This window comes from Falco biarmicus, chromosome 3 (genome assembly GCF_023638135.1).
Source record: "Falco biarmicus isolate bFalBia1 chromosome 3, bFalBia1.pri, whole genome shotgun sequence".
NCBI classification, from domain to species: Eukaryota; Metazoa; Chordata; class Aves; order Falconiformes; family Falconidae; genus Falco; species Falco biarmicus.
This window is the reverse complement of record NC_079290.1, coordinates 16,526,788-16,547,601: the sequence shown is the minus strand read 5'-3', so window position 1 is coordinate 16,547,601 and position 20,814 is coordinate 16,526,788. Positions and strand designations below refer to the sequence as shown.

Below are 20,814 nucleotides of genomic sequence, written 5' to 3'. Positions count from 1 at the left end.
CCTGGCAGAACTGGGTGATGGAGAGTTGAGCAGTAAAGAGGTTTGCATAGCCCCCATGTTTGGGATGCTCAGGTGCGGTGCTTCGGTGCCCAGGTTTGGGATTTTCCACTGAGCTGCTTCATACCCATGGTCCATAGCTGTACAGTGAGAGCTCGGGCAGAGGTGGTTTTCCATGCTCTGTATCAGGCTCATTTTTGGTAGTGAGTATCACTGGTAGTTTCTGTCCAGTTTCTTCTTGGTCAAGTTGGTGGACTTGTCTGGAGGTGTGACCTTTAGACACGTCATCCTTAGTCACTATGATGATAATCCTTTAATTGTTCGTTTGTGTGGTAATTTAAGAGGTTATGAAAAGGCCAAATGAATTAATATGAGGAAGGTTGAGGGGATGGGATGGACAGGGTGGGGTCACTAGAGCAAGTGGAGGAATTAAAGAAGAGCAAATAAGTCTGTGGCAAGGCGAGAGGCCTTTCTGGCTGCTCTCTCCATCTGGCACCTTCACTGCTCTGGACCGAGAAGCAGCAGTTGCTTCACAGCATGCTGGAGGATACATACGGCAAATGGAAATACTTTTGCTTCATCCTGTGTCTTGGTGGCCCTCTAGCCAGGGTGGATCTGCTGACCACGGGGTGTTCTCTGTGGTCACCTGTCCCAGTGGCTCAGTCAAGCAGTATCACAGCTGCAGCCCCTGGCTTTGTGTCTTGCTGCGGCTGGAAGGATCCAGCTTTACAACCTTTGGCCAACTCTTAAGGTCCTGCTTGATTTGATAGGGAGTCTGTATGGTGGGGTCCACTCCATACCACGTATCTCCTGTTTCTCTGAAATGCCCTCTCCCAGTCATCGTCGTGCATAGATGTCCCAGACCTTGGACACAGGAATGGTAACAGAACAGAACTCCTCAGTGCTTTTTGGTGGTTTTCTGCTTGCAAACACCTGCAGGCATTGATCTTATTTCATGGATGGGGAAACTGAGGCACCCATGCCACCTCCTCTGACAGCCTTTGCTCTCTGTAGGAAGTCTGCATTCGTATGCTTTAAGAACAGGTCAGGGGGGGAAAGGAAAGAAACAGGAGATGCATTTTGAACTGTCCTCTTAGCAGGGACAGTGGCCACTGCTTTCCACCCCGTGTGATGGGGGGGCATGCCCCACCCTGGGAAATACGGCAGTGCCATGTAACCGCCCCGGCTCGCCTGCCGGTAACTCGTACCCTGCGGCAAGGCAGCACGGTGGGATGGAGAGACTTGTGCTAAACCAGTCCTGCCTTCTCTCTCAGCGGGTTGTTGGGCAATGTTGGATGGGTTGCTCAACCTTCCCAAATTGCAGTTTCTCCATCAGGATGATGATGCTAAGAGCAGTTAAGTGTGCGTCTTTTAAATGCTTTGAGATCTGTGCAAGCGAATTAAAAGAGGTACGAGAGGAGGTGGGGGAAGGGAAAGGATGCAAGTGTCAGGAATTTAATTGGGAAATCTTTTCATCCTATCACCTTTGTATTTATTCTGATCCTGTTGCTACCGTTGCCTTTCTAGAGCTAGATCAAGACTGCAGTTAATGCAAGGCCCTGAACCTTGCTGTGTCTGCTGGGTGATGCTTGACATCGTTATTGTGCTAACGGCAACAGCAAGGCTGATAAAAGATATTTGTGTCTCCTGGAACTTAACCTCTTCAGGATGAAAAGAGGTCCTGGCACTGCACTCTGCCCAGATTTAGCTGCAGATAATGGAGTTTTTCCTGCTGATATTTTAGGATGATGCATGGCCATACAACATTGTCCTTTCGGAGCATCCTTGTTGGACCAGCCCTCCTCTGTGGGCTTTCTTGTACAGTGGCAGGCAGTCGGCTGCCATTTCAGGGCTCGAGCCATGCCAGCTGTGCGTTCCCCAGCCAGGCAGGGCACAGCTGGTGACTCTACACTTGCTCAGCAGTTGTTGCATCCCTCTCCTGGGATATCCGGCTGAGCTCAGCCCCGCATGTACGCACACGCAGGGGAGCGAGGCGAGCGCCGGCAGTCCTTCCTCCTCCTCCCCGGTGCCGGGGCTGGTTGGCGAGCCGGCATCAAAGCAAAATTTCCAACTCGTGTCTCTTTTCTCGGAGCTGCCTGGCTCCAGTGTTGGCTCTCGGTGGCGTTGAAGCCTGCCTGGGAATGGGCGCGACTCCCGCATAGCTCCTGGGTCGACTCTCATTAGGAAGGGCGTATGCTTCGGAGAGGGTGAGCTGTGCCTCTCGTTTTGTTTCGCCGCGTAGCAGCCGGGCTGCAAAGCCAGGACGCAGTGCTGGGTTTCTTCTCCAGGGCTTGTTCTCACCGGCGCTTGCCCTGGCTGGCAGCCCTGGGCAGTGTGGGGCGGTGATTAACGCCAGCACAGCAGCAGTGCCCTGGGTGGCCAAGCCCTTCCTGTGCGTGCTGGGCTGTTCTGCTGGACCCCTGGGTGGGTGCCCCATCGGAGCCGCTCTCTGGTTTGGGCTGGGGGTCTCAGCCCTTGCCCTGAGTTCCCCCATGCACTCTGTGGTGGTGAAAGACATCTCCAGGGCAGAAGTCATGGCCCCCAGTTCTGGTGCTGCTGTCCTCCAGGGTCCTCCCAGAGCTCGTGTCCTTGGGGTAGCTCAAACACCCAAACTGGGTACTTTGCTAGAAAAAGAGGGGTGGCAACGAGTGCCAGAGCCAAGGAACCTTGAGTCATTGTGCCCTCTCCAAACCAAGTGGAGAGAGCCAGGCTTCAGAGCTTTCCAGGGATGGTTTCCAGCTTGGCAGCGCCCACTGTTACCAGGATTAGTGGGTGAAATGCCGTGGTCCTGTCCCCACATCTTCCCACTGGCCTGTGTCATCATCATTCATGCTTTGGGTTCATCAGAGTGCAGCAGCTGGAGCAGCTCGGGTGCTTTTAGGAGGCAGGGTGTGGGTGTTGCTCACTTGTCTTTTTCTTCGAGGAAACAGGTTGCCCAGGGAGGTGGTAAATGCCCCATCCCTGGATACACTCAGGGTCAGGTTGGTCAGGGCTCTGAGCAGCCTGATCTAGTTGAAGATGTCCCTGCTCACTGCAGGGGGGCTGGACTAGATGACCGTTAATGGTCCCTTCTAGCTAAGCCATTCTGTAACTCCATGAGGGCAACCCCCAGCCCAGCTAACCCGGAGGGACAGGCTGGGTGCAGGGCATCGCTGCAGCCCTGGCACGGAGCAGCAGGAGCTGGGGCAGTGGAGGACAGGGGCTGACCCAGCACACCGTGGCATGGGCAGCAAAGGGATGGTTGTGTGCGTGGAGGGGAGATCTGAGCACTCATGTTGCTCAGTTACAAATTCCTCCCTAAATAGGTGGCTCAGGGCCTTTTTAGAGGCCATCGTTAATTACAGCAGATCCTGTCTATGCCTGCACTTCGATAGCAGGATTTGTCAGCCTCAAAGCTGGCTGCAGAGGCAAAGCATGGGTTGTTTTCTTTTGCATCATCCCGCAGGACAGGCCTTTCTGGACACTGAAGAATGTCTTTGCATGTTTTTGGACACAGCGTGAATACTTCCAGTAAATAATAAAATAAATACTGGTATCTCTCCCACATGGGTATATACAAGGCCATACAAGATAACTGCACTTGAAGGGATCAGCATCTTGTTACTCCTGCATTGCTTGCTGGTCAGGAAAACTGGTGAAGTCGCCACATCCTTGGATGGTGTTTTTGTTCGTGCCTGCATTGTCTCTAGGAGATACCAAGCACCAGCCATGGGTTTCACTCTTCAGCACCTAGTCAGAAACAGCTTGCCTTGGGCTTGCAGTCAGTGTTTCTGGCTGGTTCCTGTGATGCTGCGGGATCATACCGTAAGCCAGTCAGCTGAGAAGTGGGATCACTTAGCCAAATTCAGTCCAGTGATTGGATCACACATGTAAATACGGATAGTCACTAAAAATAAAAGCCCATGGCCATGTTCGGTAGCTTATCCCTTGAACAGCTGAGCAGCATTACCATAAAATCCAGGCATCTTTCTGCACTGCTGCACCTGAAACCAATGCAAGCAGCTGACAGCAAAGGATGTCACTGAATCCACTCGCAACAGGGAATGTGTCTAGCTGATGTGACTATTTTTTCTCTCCCCCAGGTTGTTATTCGGTGGATTGGGTTCCCCAATCCAGTTTGCGGTCTTGCATGGCAAATTGGCATGTGCTGGCATGGCTGAGAGGGAGGAACGAATGGAAACAATATCATGGGCTGGTGACGGTGCCAAAAAGCTTGTGGGGGAGAGTCACAGGCATAATCACATCGAAACCTCCGGAGTTGCAGCTGAACCGGGAACCTCCTTGGGCTTTCTGCCTGTCTGCTCTGCCATGATGATAAGTGGGAAGGTCTCCGCACCCAAGTACCTGCACACGCAGTTTGTTCCTTTGCAGTCTTGCTTTTAGAGTTAACAGCACAAAGTGGTGGAGGTTGGGAGAGTTTTTGATACTTCTTTTCACATCCTTAACTTTTTCCATATTTGCGTCCCATCCTGATACTCTCTTATCAGCATTGGTCCAGAGCAAGACCGCCCCGTAGGTGTGAGGTTGGGAGGAGCTGGGCCGAGTGCCAGGCTTGGGGCTGGATGCCCACACTGGCCTTTTTGTCCTTCTTGCCCCAGATGAGCCATGATCCTTCTCCCAGCAACCATGTTTCTGTATGGCTTGTGTGGAGCTGGGTTTTGAACCTTTTGCTGACTGGTTTCTCAGCAGCGGGTTGCTTGCCGGCATCTTCACTACAGTGCAGAGATGCAGCCACTGGTCATAGAATCATAGAACAGTTTGTGTTGGAAGGGACCTTAAAAATCATCTCATTCCAACCCCCCTGCCATGGGCAGGGACACCTTCCACTAGACCAGGTTGCTCAGAGCCCCATCCAGCCTGGTCTTGAACACTGCCAGGGATGGGGCATCCACAGCTTCTCTGGGCAGCCTGTGCCAGTGCCTCGCCACCCTCACAGTAAAGAATTGCTTCCTAATACCTTTTTATAGTTTAAAACGATTACCCCTTGTCCAGTTGCTATAGGCCCTACTAAAAAAATCTGTCCCTATCTTTCTTATAAACCCTCTTTAGGTAATGGAAGGCTGCTATCTCTCCGGAGCCTTCTCCAGGCTGAACAACCCCAGCTCTCTCAGCCTGTCATTAGCAGAGTTGCTCCAGCCTCTGATCATCTTTGTGGTCCCCCTCTGAACTTGTTCCAACAGGTTCATGTCCTTCTTATGTTGGGCATCCCACAGCTGGATGCAATACTGCGCGTGGGGGATCTCACCAGAGGGGCAGAATCACCTCCCTCGACCTGCTGGCCACGCTGGTTTTGATGCAGCCCAGAATACAGTTGGCTTTCTGGGTTGCAGGCACACATTGTTGGGCCATGTGGAGCTGATGCCCCTGTACATTGCAGGGGGGTGGACTAGATGACCTTTAAAGGTCCCTTCCAACCCAGCCCGTTCTGTGATTCTGTGATGGCCAATACTGTGGTCCAGCAGGTGATGATTTCTAACTGGCCCGAGGGAGCCCCTTTTTGGGAAAAGGGAGAGGGGGGACATCCTTCCCCTCTGCAGCCTTCTCCCAGCACATGGCATTGCTGAGATGCACCATTTCCTCCAGCGCAGCGTGCAGTAACACCAAACCTGCTCTTTTCTTTGATCCAGGGCTTTTAATGGAGCAGCATGATGCTCGTGCACTAGCTTTGAATCTGCCATGCAATGTGGTATGCCTGTGTCCAGGTTGACAGGGGTTATAAACACCCATTCCCTTGCAAAAGTTGAGAGTAAATGAAACCAGAGTTCACTATTGCAGTTTGGTGTTTGGTGTTTTTTTTTTTATTTATTTATTTAATATTTCCTAATGGCCCATGTGTTTTTAGCACTTAATACTAGGTACAAGGGGATGCTGCATCATTGTGTACCAGCTGTGCCCCTTGCTATCTTACAGCTCTCATCCCACATGCAAGAGAGGATGCTAACAACTTGGGTCCCAAAAAGGTATTTTCCTGTAAATTCTGGAGACAAATCACTGTAATGGGAGGTGACTCGAAGCAAACTTGTGGCTGGAGGAAGACAATAGCTTTGAGCAGGGATGTTGTGACCTGAAACTTAAGCCTGTGACTGGGTCGCTGCCCTTCTTTCAAGTTGTTTTCACTGGGCTGGAAGCTTTCATGTTACTCATGGAGTTGCATCCAGGGAGGATCTGAAAGGTAACTTAACCCTTTGCTGCACAGTGAAAGCAGGAACAAATGATAATACAAGAAATCCAGAGCAAGCCAGCCATCCCCCAAAAAAGACCCTGAAAGGCTGGAAAAAAAACCCACAGAGGAGGATGCTGGGTTTGTATTTCGTGTTGAGCAAACAGCCTGCATCTGGGTTGGGGTCTCACCAAAGATCTATACAGAAATTCAGTGCTATTTGGGATGTAACACAGGTAACAGCACTTTTTTTCCTCTGCTCTCTCCTCCCCTTCATCTTCGCTTTAATGCGTTTGACCGAATTACAGTGCAAATCTGTGGCTGTATAAATACCAAGCAGGGGGAAAAAAAATGCAGCAGAAACCACAGGCATTGTTTAGGTGGTTCTTTGATGTAGTTCACCCGTGAATATAAACTCCCTGAGCCTTGTGGGATGGTTTTGGGCTAAAAGGGCCTTGAGACTGGTTTGTTGGGTGCCTTACAAAAACAGTTCACAGACGTTTCCCTTCCCATCCTTTCTCTCTTAATGCATGTGCCTTGCAGAAAAGGCACTTGTACTGCCGGCTCCCAAGATTATAAGCCCCTTTTACTGCACAAGTACTGCTTGGGATCTACAATTTGTACGTACACTGAACACCTCAAAGGAGATAAATCCGGGTTCAGGTGCTGTTAGACCCATCTTCTGCATTAGCATCTTGGCTTTTGCTGGGCTTGTCAGGAGTGAGGTGTCACTTGGGGTAGATCCTGCAGCCAGTGTTGGAGCCAGGAGTGGGACCACACTGGCAGTGCTGGGTCTGCGGTGGAGAAGGAAAGGATGGTGTGATTTGGCAGCTGGGCTGTTTGTTTGTTTGGAAGTGTGTGGGGAGGACTAGTCTGTGATGCTGAGGAACAGATTTGGCCTGATACTTAAGTACCAGCTCCCAGGAAATTGCCATCAGAGTAATTAGCGTGTGCTGACTTATTTGTACAGTGATAACAGCAGGAAAGTATTGAAGCAGGGAAAACAAACACATTATTCATCTGAACCTTCAATCCGCAATCTTTACCTGACAGTTCACTATTTGCGATACACAGGTCTATTTTTAGATTTCCAGGTCAGGCGGGCTCTTTTTTCTTTGTTTGTTTTGTGTTTTCATTTTTATTTTGCTGACACAAATTGGAAATGAATCTGTGCTTAGAGATAAACAATTTTTTTGGATAAACCGTTTGAATAACAAAGAATGTTTTCTGTGGAAGTGCTGAAGTGTTGCTACAAGGCTCTCGAAACTTGTACCCTTGCAGTTAGGGATGGAGATGCTGCAGGTGGCAGCCAGGCTTGGCAGGAGGGGCTGGCTATGCGGATGCAGGAATGAGAGCCCTGTTTCTGTCAGAAGTGTTTGATGTGACCATGAGCATCTTCTTTAGCCCAGGTTTCCCTGCTTGGTGGGAAGTGCTGCTTAACCAGCCAGGTTAGAATTGCCCATTGAGATGTGAACACCAAGAAGAAGGTTTAGTTACTTGGGTAATAATTATTATTAGTGAGGCTGTGGGAGAATGGCACAGGGTCACGGGTGTTTGTGGTCGTGAGGCATCCAAGAAGGATGTTTAGGGAAGGCCATCCTTATATGTGTGAGTGTATGGAAGAGCTGGTAGAGAGCAGGAGGTGTTTGGAAACTCGGAGAAAAAAAGTAGGCGTGGAGAAACGCATTGATTCTCCTTGGAATGGAAACAATGGGGATAAAAGTGTTTGCTCTGCCCTTCCTTTCCATTCCTCCTGTATCCTTCTTACCGAAGTGTCATCCCTAGCCACCCGCAGTGGTGATTCACTGCCAGGCACTTGTGATAAATCCTTTGAAAGCTCCTCTTCTCCTTTGGTGATTAGAAATAAGTGAAAAGGGTGGGGGCAGAAGACAGGCTGTCTGCAGGGGAAGAGAGCCGAGAGGCCCCAGGGTTTCTCCTGGAGATGGATTTTGTGAACAGCTGAGGAAATCACCTGGCAAAGCACCTCCTGAAGCCAGCAGCTGTATCACAGGCACCCCTGGCTGCAAATGCAATGCAGATAAACCAGAGTTAAAGCGCCTTTTTTAAATACCAAAGGCTTTTAAGTATTCAAGCCAGCCATCAAAAAGGTGAGTTACCATCTCTGTATCTTGAGATCTTTGCATGGAGCCAGTATGCCTCCCTGGAAGGTGGGGCTTAGGCAAACACTAGCAATACAGCTCAAATCAAAGGTAAATGAGTAAAACTTGTGACCTCCCTTATGCAAGATTCAGCCTGGGTAACCCAGCGGTCCTTTAAAGTCTTAGGAAGGGATTTCCATGCTTTGCAGGCCCAAAAGTTCATCCCCATCCCTAACTGCCCCCATATTTTCCAGCCACCACATGCAGGTCCAGGCCTAGAGAAGGCTGGATTTTAACCGCAGCCTCCAGGTTTCTTAGGGATCGATGGCAGCTCTTCTGAGTTTTGTGCCACAGGCTAATTCACTCTCTTAATCCTATCACTGTCACAGTGGGGCGACACATTTCAAGCTCTGAAGGAGGAAGAGACAGGGGTGAGGGAAGGTATTGCAAATGCACAACCATGAACCAAAACTATGATGATAAGAACTTCATACAAACCAGCCGGGAGGTGGGATTTGCATTCTATTTGCAGGAAGGGCTGGCTGAGGGCATTTACGTCGTTAGGGCTTTTCAGCTCATTAAGGATGAAATGAGGAACCATGTCCTGGGACACACTTTTGAAGCTTAGAGGAACCGAGCAGATGTGAAAATGCTGAAGTCAAGAAGGAGAAAGGGAACCTGGAAGCCTAAATATGATTATCATCAGTGGGCGTTTTGGAGTGTCAAGAGTTGGGAGCTTTGTTCTTTAGTTCAAGTGCCTTTAGTCTGTGGGCACGGACCTCCTTATGCTCATTCAGCCTGTGTGAACAGAGAAATCAAGGTGTGGTAATAATAGAAGCAAAGCAAAATCGTCAGCAAGGTATAAAAAGACAACAGATTTAGAAAGTGTGTGCACGTGTGCATAATTTGCGTATGCATATGGACATAAAGCTACATATTTAAGGCTATTTTTACATATCTTTGACTTTAAAATGTTTTTTTGTGATCTGTAAACACTGCCCAATCTATGAAATTTAGGTGGTCTCTCCCCCGTTTAGAAAGGAAGGCAAAATGTTGATAATATTTTCACATGACTCCAGATGCTACAGCTTTTGAGAAGTGTACCCAATCTTGAGAGACTGGGTGTCCTGAGAGACAGTGTGGGTCTGGATGAAGTTGCATGGTGTTATTTGGTGAGGTTCATGTTGAAAGAAAGAAACAAACCCAGGACAACACAGGTGTCTCCACGAGCAGAGCTGGTGAAGCTCAAATGTGCTATGTGTCATGCTAATAACTTTTTAAGTAGAGCTGTGTCCTCTCTTTGGGGCAGAGGAGGTTTCTTTTCTTCCTCCAAAATAGTTGTGGAGGATAAGGTCAACGCAGTCATCTGTATCGTTCAGATCCCAAACTGACCTCCCATTGATGGGGATTGTGGTGGTTTGCCTTTTGATGATGGTGATGATGACGATGATGATGTGTCATTATTGCTGTTGCTGGAGACAGTTTTGGCAGGCCTCTGTTCCTGGTAAAGGTTAATTAGCCTTCCCACTTCCACCTTTCCTTCCCCACCCTCTTCCTAAGCCATTACAACCAAGCCTGGTCAGAAGTAAATCTCTTTATTAAAATATTTAGAGCCTTTCTAATGCCAGATGCCAGAGAAACAGTACTGTAAACCTGTGGGCTTCACAGCGTTTGAGCCGAGTGACTTCAAACCACCTGTATTAATGTAATGTAACACTGGCTTGGAGGAACATGGGTCAGCAGAAATTAATGGGGTTTCTTTACTGGCTGCTTTTACGAATTCACACAGCTCTGATTCATATCTCAGTCATCGCTGGCACTGCTCTCTGACTTCCTCTACCGACCCCTGATTTAGGGGCATTGGAGATGCCCATTTGGAATCCCCAAAACTATTCCCTTGCCATCTTTGAGTTTTAGGGAGCCACAGATTTGCTGCGAGGATGTGGTTCTTGAGCCATGGGCAGCCTGCCGTTGTGCCTATAGGATCCTCATGAACATCGCCTCTAGCCCGGAGACATGATTTGATATTTATCCTCCTGGCCTCTGCGTGAGAGAGCAAACCATTAGCAGGTGGGACACCGAGGCACAGGCTAATTGAATCGCTGCTGCCATGAGCCAGGCCGCAGGGAAAAAGAAAAAGGCTCCCAGTCCAGCATGTCATACATTAGGTCGCGGTGCCGGTCTGCAGGCGTCGCAGCCCTGCGCTGAATTACAGCCGTGTCTGGGAGGATGCATGAGCTACATGCAAAGCAGAGAAGCCCAGCAGCCCTCAGGTAACTTGTCTGGAAGAACTGCCAATAACCGGTGAAATCTCAAAAGCAGGAATTAAGGAACGGTGTCAAAACACAGCTGGCCTCCGCTGCTTTTAACTGCTGTTTTAACAAGCTCAGAAAGTCACCCTGCTCTGATAAATGACTGTCATCTTGCCCACTGTGGCGTGACACCTGCCGAGGTGGCTCTGGCTTGTTCTGGCCACCCAGGATGAGAGGACCATGCATGATTTCTGGCATGAACATGTGGTGAAAGTGATTCTCAGGTTTTATTTCCTTTTCCGCATCCACTGGTAGATCTGGCTGCCAAATGTCTGTAGTTGGCTTTGCCAGAAAGCTAATTGAAGGGACATCCCGCCAAATGATGGCTAGCACTGAGGAGTCACAATTATCCCATCTCCTCAGCTCCCGGGGAGGGGAAGGGAATATGTGTGCTGGGAAGCCACTTGAGAGAAGAAATCTTTCTGATTCCGAAAGAGGATCTAAATCCCCTTCTCTTGGAGTTTAAAAAAACCCAAACAAACTGGAGAGTTTTGCGTGCCTTTCTGTGTCACAGACCAGCCCAGGTTGGAAGTGACTTTGAAAGACCATCTGGTCCAACCTTTCATGGAAAAGGGAGCCTAGATGAGATTATCTAGCACCTTGTCTGGTTGCATCTTGAAAACATCCAGTGATGGGACTCCACCATGTCCCTGGGGAAGTTGTTTCAACGAATGATAGTTCTCACTGTTAAAACCCCTTATTTCTTATATCATGTTCTGTTTCTGCTCTTCAGGTATAATTTTTTGACTTCCTTTTGTTTGGTTGTGATTTTCCACAGTTCCTCAGCTGGAAAAGAAAAACAAGTCGGTGTGGGTGTGAGTTTCTTGTTCAACAGCATCTCATTTTGCCGCTCATGGTGGAGATCTGGCAGCTTTTGCTGCTCTTGGGCAAAATCCAGGTCTTGGTAGTGATGGGGTGCAGAGAACCTGCAGATGGGGCAGGGATCTCTGGGGCTGGAGGGACCCAGACACCGATAACTGGGCCTTTTGTTCTTTGTGCCATGTTGATTTCTAGGTTTCAAGGTCATGGTGCTTGTTCAGTCCGACCTGCTGTATAAGAGGAATTCCTTGAATTAGTTTCCACTTGGGTTCAGCATCTGTGGATGGACCCAGCCATGCATTTTGGGGGGAGTAAAAGAGGCAAGGTTGAATCCCATCTTATTTGAAAAACTGCCAGCACAGGATCACTGGCCATGCCAGCTGGAGGACTTTTCCGTCTTAATTACCTGCAGTGTTGAAAAACGGTACCTTTGCTTCTGGTTTGTTTTCTGTCGAGCTTCAACTTTTAACCTTTGGTCTTGTTACGCTTTTGTCTGGTAGACTGAAGAGCTCCCTTCCTGACAGGTACTTACAGGCTGTGAGGTACCTTTTAACTTTCTCTTTGATTGACTTCCTTGAGCTCCTTGGTACAAGCCTGGTTTTGTTCTTACAGCTGTCCTCTGAACTCTCTCCAGTTTTCCCAGCATAATTCTTAAAGTGTGGGTACAAGTATGAAACCTCGCACTCCCGTCAACTGTGCCAGCCCAAGGCCCAAAGATAACAGGGCTTCTCTGCTGGTACGTGACATCCCTCGTTTGTGCAGTCCTCGTTGTGGACCTGCCTTGCGAGCTCACATTGGGCTAATTATGCCTCTTACCTCAGCCAGTCCTGTAGGTCTGGTATGTTTGAAAAGTTTCCATGTAGCCATTTCTGTAATATGCCAAGTGTCTCATTAGTCTTTTTGATGTATTTTTTTTTTGCTTGCTTTTTATTCTGGAAGGAGTTTTAGTCTAACCTTTCTTGCCGTACCAGCCACACGTCAAAAATCTTTATATAGCTGAGAGCTGCTAGGAATGTATTTTACAGAACTGGGGGAAGGAAAATGGTTCACAAGAGGGAAATAACAGTGAGTGGTGGGACAGGACTGACTGCGTGCTGATCTCTTCACCTTTTGATGGATCGCTTTCTTCCATGGACGAAAACCGTGGAGATGGTTAACCTGCAAGCCCTGTGCCAGCCAGACCTGTCCTTGCTGGCTATGGAGCGTAGCACCAAGCTCATTGCTTGGGAGTCCTGGGCTGGCTGCCCCCGCTGAAGGTTTTGGGTCAGTGCTAGCGTATTGCTAGATACGAGACACAGAGGGCTGACTGTATTTCCAACTTGGGTGCTTTTATTAGTTTCATGTTGTTTCTTATATATAATGAGTCAGAGGAAAGAGAGGTGTTGATCTGATGGGGAACCTAGAAAGCTTTTTGGTAATAACATCCAGATGTTTCCTTAGCACATCTGCTTAAGGCACTCTTGAAGACGGTGCCTTCAGCAGCCCTGCTGGTGCATTTTACTGCCTGCTGCTATGTGTAATGCTAATTTATTAGTAATGCAGGCATGGAGGAGCGGGAAATGTAGACAGCAGCAGAAGCAGGGACAACCAGCTGCCGAGGAAGCATGGGAGAGGAAGGCAATCCAGACCGTAACCCAAATTATTCTTGCTTTTACCATTCGGGTAAGGTGTTTGGAGGTAGTCTTGCATGTAATTGTTTTAAGTGCTGTGCCCCAGGTTTGCCTGGTTACAGGTCACTGTGTACCTGTGCTGTTGCAGCTTAGCCATGTGGGCAATTTATCCATCTGAACATTGACTTCAGCCGAGAACAGGGCAAGACTGATGCGTGAAAAGATGTTCCTGCCTGTCCCCTTACTCCTGGAAAGCTGGTTTTGCTCCCTGGTTGTATCTGTGTTTAGCACTTCAACGCTGCCTTGCTAATCCCCGTGCCAGGACTGTCAGCATGCTGTGTTCCTCCCGGGGAGGGTCAGCGTTGGGACAGCTTGGCTGCCTCATGCCAGGGCTTCGGGCAGCTGGGATGCTACTGGAAGCTGTGCTTTTAATGTCACTGTGTCACCGTAATTCCCTGCCCAGGGGAATATCGCTGGCAGCCTGCAGATAACGCTCTGTAATGCCAGATGCCCTGAGCCTTGCAGTCTCTTTCTAGGCTGCACATCACAAACCCTGGATTTACGGCCACAGCAGTTCCGACACAACACCAGCCCTGGTGCGCGCTGGAGCTGCTCACACCACGCTGCTCTTTCTCCCTCTTCCTCAATGACTTCTGCTGGTGGCTAATTTCCAACATCACAGAGAGCGTGTCTTCAGAGCAGACCAGTTTGTGGTGCTCATTGGAAAGCGCTGACGTGGACACCTGGTCTTGAAAGGTGCTTGGCAGCCACAAGGTCTTTGAATAACAAAAGAATCTCATCACGCAAAATTAGGGCTAGTGCGTCACCTCCTTCTAGGGATGGGGAGGTGACATAGGAGGTTTTGCAGGTTAAAATGAGGGAAGAAGGTGGAAGCGTGTGGTTGGGGTGTGGTAAAGCACTTCAGTGGGGAGGAGACGTTGATGTGGTAGGTGCGTGTGAGATGGTTGGCCCAGAGGCGTAGATCTCATCCTATTCGTGTTTCTCCCTCTCTGATGGGGGACACAGCATCATGACCTGGCCAAGGATGGGCCATCAGGTGCATTTGGTTACATGGCAGGGAGCAGGCCTGGCCCACTGATTCACGGGATGGAGATGGACGCAACGAATTGCGTTGTACAGCCCAAGAGGAGCCTGTAGTGCCTTGGGGTGGGGTGGGAGGGCCTTTAGAGAACCAGCCTCCGTAACAATGCTGCAGGTCTTGGAGCAAGAGAGATGGTGTGGCATGTAAATGCTTGACACATAAATGCAGAAGGCAGCAAGAGATGGTGAGAGAGACCCATCTGTGGAGTTGTGGATGGTACCACCACCTTCATGGCTGGGCCCCTGTTTACAATTCTTGTCTTCCTCGCTGTCCTTCCCATGCTCCTGGTGAGTGCCAGGACCATTTGCTTCCACCACACTAGTTAACCATCTTGTTTCTTCTGGCAATGAGGTGATCCATCGCTCTCAGCTTCCCTAGAAAAAATGCTTCAGTGGGCTTCACTGGCTTTGTACCTCGTGTGCCACGTTCTGTGCCCAAGGGAGGAGGTTCCTCAGCAGTACGAACCAGCCCTCCTCCTCCTCCTGCCAGCCTCTCACTGCACTGTGGGTGTCTGTGACTAAGATCATTAAATCTGGGTAAGACCAAACATCCATAGACAAAAGAGATGCCTTTTAGGAGGCTAAGTTACAAGTTATTCCCAGCTGCCTTCTAAACCTGAATTGGTGTCTGTGTTGCCTACCCTGGCAGTCCTCCTTGCTTGCTGGGTTGGAGTTTGTTTGGAGTTTGCTCCTAATAAGATGGGGCTGTCGGTTCCTTCTTCTGCAGCTCTTGCCATCCGAAGAAGTCTTGGCTATATCTCCATCGTGTTGATTCTCCATGTCTTCCAAATGTTCCCTGAAAGCAGATGGAGCTTGCTGTTTCTTCTTCAGGACCATTACATGGGACTGCTTGTGTCCAGCCAATGTCCACAGGAGGAGCTCCTGGACATTCTGAAAATCTTTAGTTCCTGATACTGTGTTTCTGTTTCTCTCTGTGCAGAAAAAACCTGCTATTTTTGACCTTAGAAGTTAATCTAGATTTGTTTTTTGGAGTTTTTCCTGCCTCCTCATTGGGCCAGTATTTTATACCCAGTGGAGCAATGTCTGCGTTAGTATTAATCAACACACATTGTAGTCATTTTGCTAGTCTGTGAATCTGTAGTTGAGCACTGAAATTGTTTTAGGATAGAATTGACATGTAAAACTAACTATATTGCATTGTGTATTAAAATCCATTTAATTTGGTTAAAGCAGCTCGATGTTTCCTTTGTCAGCACTTGAGCTGACTGGGAATTTTTCACCAATATACCCGTGCTGAAGTTGAATGCACCCTCAGGAGAGAGTCGGCTTCAATAAATCTTCCTTTTTGTGGAAAGTATAGTAAAATTTTGGAGAGGGTTGGCTACTGACAGTACATCTAAATTTTCCAGCTGTGTTGGTATTTTGGTTTGTATTTGAAATGAATCTTTGTTTCTAATGCAAATTACAATGAAAAGTGTAAAAGTTTATGATACCAAAGTGAGATTTTCCCACTGTTGAACCAAAGTGCTTCTAATCAAAATCGTTTTAAATTTAGAAAACTTCAAAACGCCAAGGTTTTTATCTTCCCCCCCCCTCCTCCCCACTCCTTTAGAATGGGAAAAAAAATAATCAAGCTTTTGAAACCCTCCAAGGGTGATAGAATTGGGGTTTTTTCCTCTTTCTTTGACATGCCTTGTTCATCATCTCAGTTTGAGCAGTACCTTCTGTTGGCTGAATTTGCAGACATGAACAAGATGTTCTTCATTCAGTACTGTAAGGGCAGGGTATCCCCTTGAAGGGGGAATCAGATATTACTCTCTTTTAATACTAACAGAAACCATGTATAAAACCTGAAAGTTTGTCAGTCTGTCCCGATCCACATACTAAAATTGTGTTTTCTTTATAGGTGCATTCACTGTTCAGATGATAAAGCTTGACGAGCTGGGTTTTGCCTTGGATTACAATGTTTCAAAAGACTTTCTGAACTCGCTGGGCAACCCTTCCCCTAGGCTTTGGGGACAGGGGAGCTTAAGTTGAAATCTCCAGTATCACACAAGGAGAAAGAACAGAGTTGGCTGCTTTGCACAAGTAACTAAAATCAGTGCTGTGTTGCTGTTGGGAGTGCACAAAAGGAGAAAAGCCTGGAGTATAGCTCTTGTGTTAGAGATGGATTTTTGCCCAGGAGGAAGGTGCACAAGGGAAGATACAGGAGGAAGGAGGAAAGGTGATGCTACAAGCCAGCTTCCTGACCTCCAGAGTGGGACTGGCTTCATAACAAGGTAAAAAATACCCTAAACCAGCCAAACATTTTCCCTCCTTCCCACCTCACTCAAATACCCATCACGCAAGAAGTGGCATGAGTCCAGGCACTGATTTTTGATTGAGTGGTTTCTCGTACTGCCCCCAGCCTCCCTCCTGTTCTGTTACCCAATCCCCATGTCCTGCATCACCCGTGCCTGCCTCTGCAGAGCCCATCACAGAGACCAGCAGACACTTGAGCAGGCTTCATGTAAAAATAATCAGCAGATCTCTAGTTTTACTTGTCCACATATCTAAGACTTAATTTTTCAAGCAGCTCTGCTCACACACGCACATTAAATACATCGCTTCTGGAGGAAACTTTGTGCCTTTACTTTGTGCCAGAGGAGCTTGCTGCTTTATTTTTGGAAGGGAGGATAACAAGTCCCTCATGCTCATCTGCACTATTTGCAGCTCCAGCTCCAGAGCACGACAGTGATGTATTTTCCAAACTGATGACATACAAAGAGAGCTGAAATAAATGGGCTTATCACATTGCCTCATCCAAAGCCACAAGAGGAGAAAGGCAGCAGCTGGGGAAAATAGAGCAAAATTACCTGGTTTCAATTTACCACCTTTGGAGAATTGAAAAATGTTGTTTGCAGAAAAGGAAGTTGAAGCTTGATTTATTTTTTAGCTTCTTTCCTGCTGCAAATATTTCTTCCTTTTAAACATATGTGGCTCCGTGCTTGTTGTGCCCTGGGCTCTGGAGCACTGGGAGCATTCCTTGGAGGAGAGGAAGGCTGGCCAAGATGGCAGAGAGGTGTCTTAAGTTTCATCTGTTCTAGTGATACAACTCAATGGGTGTGAGGGGCATGTGGCTTTCCTCTGCTGCACTTTGCGCAGTCAGGATGGTTTGTGGTGGTGAGGGTGGAAAGGCTTGATCAGACTCTTCCTCTGAGGTTGCTCTGTGTGGTGTCGCCAGGAAGGCCATGCCAGCACGTGCATGTAGACCTATATTGTCATGTTAACATTCCCTAATAAATTTGGCAATGATGAAAAATTCTGAACTGAACTCCATTGAGATTAAAATCCCCTCGTTTTTTGCACATCAGAGGTTTCCCCACTCCCCCTCACCCCCGTGTCTCGGCACTGAGCTGGAAGGAACATCTCTTAGTATTAGCAAGAAGTTTTTCATCTGACTCATTCAGTCGTTGGTTTAACTGTTGGTATTTCCAGTGAGGATGCCGATGACATGGGTAGATCTGGTGATGGGAAGATACCACTGGCCAGGAAGCAACATTGATTTCACATCAAGTGAGGAGATTGTGACCAAGTGTGTAGCTACAACATTTCTACACCAGGTTTGAATCAGAGAGAGGAGGGACACTTTCAAGGTCTGGGTCTAGCCCAGTTCCTTAGAAGCACCAAATTGAAATACGTGCGGGTTAAACATGAGTTTCTGTTTCAGGGTGGATGTTTCCAATGTTCATCTTCAGTTTGAGAGTGAAATTCCCCTATTTAAAGGTGATGGTGGGGGAGTGTGTGATACAAGTTGAACCACAGCTGTGCTGTTGAAGATGAGAGGGAATAGAGTGGCTGTACAGAGTGAGAACATCTAGTTTTATATCTCTCTTGATGATAACCGAGAAAGGGTAAGAAAGAGCTCTATCTTCCCAGTGGTTAAATATGCTAAGTGCTTCTTGGGAGCATCCTTGAGTTGTCCCTGTGGATCAGATGCTCCTGTTGCAGCTCAGGTGAAGGAGTTCATTACTCTGAGCAACTCAAGCCAGGCAGTGTCTGGCCCAATATTCTGTTCATACAGATTAACCCGGGTCACCTAAAGCAGAGGTGCCAAGCTGGACTTAGCAGGGGGACACCCCAGCACTGAGTAGACTGGTGAGACTGGTGGTCCTGCTGTAATGACTAGGGCTTATCTCAGGAGGCTGGAGTTCAGCCCTCGGTCCTGTCTAATTCTGTCACTTAACCCCTCCGCTTCCTCCCATTGAAAGCATCTACTGGCACTTCATACAGAGCCCCAGTCCTATCTGTGGGTGTAAGCTCCTATGTAATGAGCAGGATTTAACGAGAGAAACAGGCCTTAGAAAATCCTGTGCAGCCGTGCCTTGGTTAGTTGTGTAGTACTGTTGTCTCCTCGGTGGCTTGATGCTCGGAGGAGAGAGATACTACCCCTTGTATCTCGCAGGAGCCTCTTCCAGGTCTCCAGAGAAGAACAGTGTAATTTGGCACTTATTATTTCATTGCATCAGCTTTTCGGAGTGTGGGAGTGCTCTTAGCACAAGCAAATAAATTACCCGTCTCATTTTGCTGCGTGCTCTGCAGCCAGCCATATGTTTGAGCCTGATAGAGATTCTTATCTCACGGGCTAAAATTACTCAATGGAGGATGACATTTCTTATCAAGGGCTTTGCTGAATCAGAGAGTGGCCCTGGCACCCAGCTCTGAGACACTGCTCCTCTTTGTCCAGCATCCCAGCCTGGCGATAAATGGATTTGTGTCTGTAGGTCAGAGGTGCTTGCGTCAAGGTTTTGCTGGTGATCGAGGCTCTGAGGATTGTCTGTGTGCCCAGGAGGGTGTGAGATTGAGGAGGGGAAGGGAGGCTGTTCGTTTAACTAAAACAGGCGGGCCTACCGCTGTGCAAACGCGTCCTCGCTTGGAAGGTCCTTGTACGCACGGCTGGTGACTTCAGCCTTTGTAGGGACCCTCTTCCCCCACTGCATGTGAAGGCTTTGCTTCACATTAGGTGGTGCGAATAACCATCCTCTCCTATACCAGCCATAGCTTTTCTCCAGACTTACTCACAGCTTGCACAAAGCTTCATCTCTCCATCCTCTCACCTCTTTAATGGATAGGCTGTTTTCCTTCCTCTCTTTCCCTTTCTGTCTTGGTGCTTTGGAGTTTGTCTGGTAGTTGTTGACGATTCAAGGTGTTCTCTGGGTGTTTAGCAGGTAGGAGAGAGCCAGGGAGGAACAACTGCTGTTGCTTATAGCTTCTTCCCACACAGCATCTTCCCTTTGCCTTCTCTTTGCCCCTGTTCAGTGCAGAACTGACAGTGCAGGGTGTTTAGTTTCTGCAGTGCGTGTGGGCAAAGCTCTTGATGGAGAGCAGAGGGACCTGTTGGTGGATTGTCCTTTCCTCTAGCTGAGCTCTGTCCATGAAGGCAAGTTTGTCCCTAGGAGCCCTCCTGGGCAGAAAGCAAGACCAGCCATCCACCCAACCACCCAAGTGTGGTTAAACTCTCCTTGAGAGGTTCCTGGAAAAAGCAGCTCTGAATTAGCATCTTTGTTTTTCCCTTGCAGGAGGGTGTCTTTGCCAGGTCAATACTCTCTTACAGTGTTGTACTAAGGACAGGGCAGGGTCGTTAGCTCAGCTCAGCATCAGTCTGATAAATTGCACTCTTCCACAGACAGAAACTGAATGCGCATTGTGGGTTTGTCCTGCTAAATGGTCTCATGTGAGTTTTTCAGGTTTTCTGTGGCCACAGCAAGTTACTCGCTCACCCTTTAATTAGAAGTATCTTCAAGCTGGCCTGTGGCAGCCACGTAATGCACAGCACGAGGGCAAGTCCCAGATGTCCAGCAAAAGACATTATTTGTGTGGGTGTAAGGTTGACAACCGTGTACGGTGAGGACGTTGCAGCTGAAGGTCTCACCATGAGCACCCGTGCTGGCTCAGCTCTGGGATGCTCTTAGGAGCATGGGATGGGTCTCAGAGTGATGCTGGCCAGAAAGGACCGCTTTGGTTCAAAGAGCCAAACCACTGGCACATCTTTCTGCAGTACCCCATGAGAGATAACAGCCCTCCTTGGTGTGGCAGTGGGCCAAGACTGCGTCATGCGTGACTCCTTGGAAAGGCTCTTCTGCCATTTGCAGCAGCTGTCCTCTTTGTCAGCCTGCTAGAAATGCTGGGGCTGATGCGTCCCACATCCCCAGGCAGCCCTATCCCCGGGGCAGGGTTGTGGGGGTCAGGGAGCAGGACAATGCCACCCTACTTGTGGGTGGCACCATCCCTGGGGATGCACAGCCTTCCTCCTTCTCCTGAAACAGTGTCCACAGCCTGATTTTGAGGTTTTTCTGTGTCCTGACTCCTGCTGTCTGTCGTGCAGCTCACCACCCATCAGAGCTCACAGCGCAGTGGTCCCAGGCGTTTCTGGGTGCCGTCACATGTGAGCTAGATCTCCTTTCTTTCAGACTTTCTCTTCTCACCATTTTCGTCCCTGAATTGTTCTGAGTCACCCCAGCCTTGTCACAGTGATCTCAGGCCAGCCTGCCAGCCCCTGGCCCTGTGCCACTGTTGAGCCACCGCTGCCCAAGCGCTGGTGCCTGGAGGTGATGCTGGGATGGAGGTCTCCGGTGCTGTGGATGACCAGCTGGCCCTTGGGCTGTGCTCCCCAGCTGGGTCTGCCTGACATAACACCACAGTAAGTTTTTTCCCATTCTCTAGCTCCTGCTGAGGTATCTGCATGTCGCTGCTTTGCCTCTGGGTGCAGGGCTGCC

At 48.7% G+C, this 20,814-nt stretch overlaps 1 long non-coding RNA gene across 10 annotated transcripts in view; it reads left to right on the top strand.

Moving 5' to 3' along the window:
• The window catches only part of LOC130145563 (uncharacterized), a 142,011-nt gene that overhangs the window by 83,855 nt on the left and 37,342 nt on the right, over positions 1–20,814 (top strand). For all 10 annotated transcript variants that reach the window (XR_008820594.1, XR_008820599.1, XR_008820600.1 and 7 more), the window contains one exon: positions 15,966–16,338. This is a non-coding gene — a long non-coding RNA (uncharacterized LOC130145563). The remainder of the gene's footprint in view (positions 1–15,965; positions 16,339–20,814) is intronic.